Source organism: Hevea brasiliensis, chromosome 7 (assembly GCF_030052815.1).
Source record: "Hevea brasiliensis isolate MT/VB/25A 57/8 chromosome 7, ASM3005281v1, whole genome shotgun sequence".
NCBI lineage: Eukaryota > Viridiplantae > Streptophyta > Magnoliopsida > Malpighiales > Euphorbiaceae > Hevea > Hevea brasiliensis.
The window spans coordinates 76146319-76149468 of NC_079499.1; the positions used below are offsets into that span (position 1 = coordinate 76146319).

General features: G+C 35.4%; 1 non-coding gene across 1 annotated transcript; it reads right to left on the minus strand.

The window, feature by feature from the left end:
• Positions 1-1402: 1402 nt before the first annotated feature.
• Positions 1403-1509, minus strand: LOC131181834 (small nucleolar RNA R71). The gene has a single exon (XR_009150310.1). It is a non-coding gene; the product is annotated as a small nucleolar RNA R71 (small nucleolar RNA).
• Positions 1510-3150: the final 1641 nt, after the last annotated feature.

Consider the following 3150-nt stretch of genomic DNA (forward strand, 5'->3'; position numbering starts at 1 on the left):
TGTGCTTAATGACATGCTTAGTGTAGGATCCCATTAAGTGATGTTCTTAATCCATGGTTGAGGCACTGAAAGGAGAAGGCCTTGTGATAGATAATTAAGAAATTGGACTTAATTAACTTAGATCTAGAAATAGACTAAGGATTAAGAGGATTCACAGATTAATTAAAGAACTTAATGGGTCTTAATTAACTCTAAGTCCACAAAAGTATGAGTAGATTGATTAAGGAACTCTTTGTCTCACTCGAAAGGGTATTCAAAGGATTTAAGAATTAATCTCCTTAAAACCCGTAAGCTCCACAAGATTGGATAACCAATTTAAAATCCCAAAATAGCTCGAATATGAAATCCCGAACTCCGGAATCGCCTTTTTATAATTGTTAATTTCTAATCAAATTTAATTGCTTGCCATTTTAAATTTTGCCATATTTCACTTGCTTATTTCAAACTGATGCAATTTTAGTTTAATTGATACATTGTTGGATAGATTATTAATTTTGCACATATATATTTCATACTTCAATACCCATCAACTTATTGCTTTAATTTCAAAACTAGTCTAATTTAGTCAACTTTTTATATCAAAAATTCAATCATTAACGCAACTCCTCGTGGGAACAATATCTTTTCTATATTACTTGCACGACCCGTGCACTTGCAGTTGGGCCACATCAAGTTTTTGGCGCCGTTGCTAGGGAGTTGTTTGTTTAATATTGAATTCTTGATTATTTTAGTCATTTTTAGTTTTATCTTTGTTATCTTTTCATTTTTGTGTTTGTTTGTTCTTTTTCAGGTACTTTTAATCTTTTATGAGAAGAGCTAGAAGCACAAGTGACACATCCTTATTGTTCAATCCTGAAATTGAGAAATTTTATAAAGCCAACAAGAAAGAAACCAGAGAAAGGAAAGAAGCCTTGAGAGAAACTGAATTAGAAGCAGACATGGCTGATGAAAGAATTAGAATTGGTGGTAATGCTGGAAATGATCGAAATAATGAAAATGCAGCCCAAGGTGAAGAGATTATAAATGCTAATGTGCCTAGGGGAAGTATGATATATCATGCTTTTCCTCGTTTTGATGAATTGAGAGAAAGCATAGCAAGACCAAGAATTGATGCAAATAGTTACAAGATGGATTTTGGAGTTCTTCAAATGATTCAGAATTCTCAATTTGGGGGACATCCTTCTGAAAATCCACACATACATCTAAAGAAATTTGCTATGATCTGTGACATGTAAAAACAACCCGGAGTGTCTGATGATGCAGCAAGATTGAAGCTATTCCCATTCTCTTTGAAAGATAGAGCATTGGATTGGCTTGATTCTTTACCTCATAACTCTATTACAATTTGGGAGCAACTTACTAATGCATTCTTGCACAATATTTTCCACCTGGAAAAACTCAAGAATTGAGTAATCAAATGATAGCTTTCAGACCAAGAGAAGATGAAACTCTTTATGAATCATGGATGAGATGGAAAGAATTAGAGAGACAATGCCCACATCATGCCATTCCAAAATGGATGATAAATCAGAATTTTTATACAAATGTCACTCCTGCTATCCGAGGAATTATTGATGCTCAAACAGGAGGAGAATTTATTATGAAGCATGAAGATGAAACTTATGAGCTATTAGAGAAAATTGCAAAGAATACTCATCTTTGGAGTAGTCCAAGAGGACCAGCTCCAACTCAAAACAGGCAAGCTACTGGAATGTATGATCTTGATCCGTTCAACATGATTAATGCAAAGTTTGATGCACTTACAAATGTTTTGGCTAAGAAGATGGAAGATTTAAGTATGTTGGTTAGTTCATCATCATCATCTGGAAGTTCACAACAAGTTGCTTATGCAGAGGGAACTACTAGCTGTGGAGTAGACTATGGAGAGCAAGCTGCATATGTTGGTACTTATGGAAACAAACAAATGGGGAATCCTTACTCTCAAACTTATAATCCAACTTGGAGGAATCATCCCAACTTTTCATGGGGAAATCAGCAAAGTCAAGTTCCAAATCAGAATTTTCAACCACAACAACAACAAGGAATTCCATATTAGCAAAATAGGCAACCATTGCCTAATTTTCAGCAGAAAAATATGAATCCTCCACCAAAACAGCAAGAACAAAGTTCCACCACTGAAGCTTTATTACAACAGATTCTTGCTAACCAAACTAAGTATGATGAGGAGATGAGAGAGATGAAAACAAGGCTAGAACAGATGCAAACACACAACAGAATGCTGGAAAATTAGATTGCACAACAAGCATCTTCCTCAGGTACTAAGTCTTTTGAAAAACTTCCAAGTCAACCAGAAAACCCAAGAGAGCAGTGTCAAGCTATTACTTTAAGAAGTCGGAAAGTTGTAAATAATGAGAAGAGTGAAAAAAATGAGAAAAGTGAAAATAGTGAGAAGAGAGAAAATGAGAAAGAAACTGATGAGGGTGAAAAACAAGAGAGTGCAGAAAAATGTAAAGAGAAAATTGAAGAAAAGGAAGAGAAGTATATACCTCTAGAGCCTTACAAGCCACAACTTCCCTTTCCACAAAGATTTCATAAAGCCAAGCTTGATAAGCAATTTGGGAAGTTCTTAGAGGTTTTGAAGAAGCTATACATAAATGTGCCTTTTATTGATGCACTTTTACAAATGCCCTCTTATGCAAAATTCTTAAAAGAAATTCTCTCAAACAAGAGGAAACTTGAAGACCGTGAAACTGTAGCTTTGACAGAAGAATGTAGTGCTATCCTCCAAAGGAAACTTCCTCCAAAGCTCAAGGATCCAGGGAGTTTTTCAATTCCATGCCACATTGGGGAATCATGTTCTACAAAAGCTTTATGTGATTTAGGGGTTAGTGTTAGCCTTATGCCCCTCTTCATTTATGAGAAGCTCAAAATGGGAGATCTTAAGCCAATCCACATTTCTCTTCAGTTAGCTGACAGATCAATTAAGTATCCTGAAGGGATTTTGGAGAACGTGCCTTTGAAGGTTAGGAAGTTCTATATACCTGTTGACTTTGTCATCTTGGACATGGAAGAGGATTCTAATATTCCAATTATCTTGGGAAGGCCCTTTCTAGCTACAGCAGGAGCATTGATTGATGTTAAGGGAGAAAAATTGACTCTTAGAGTTGGTGAAGATCAATTGGTTTTCAA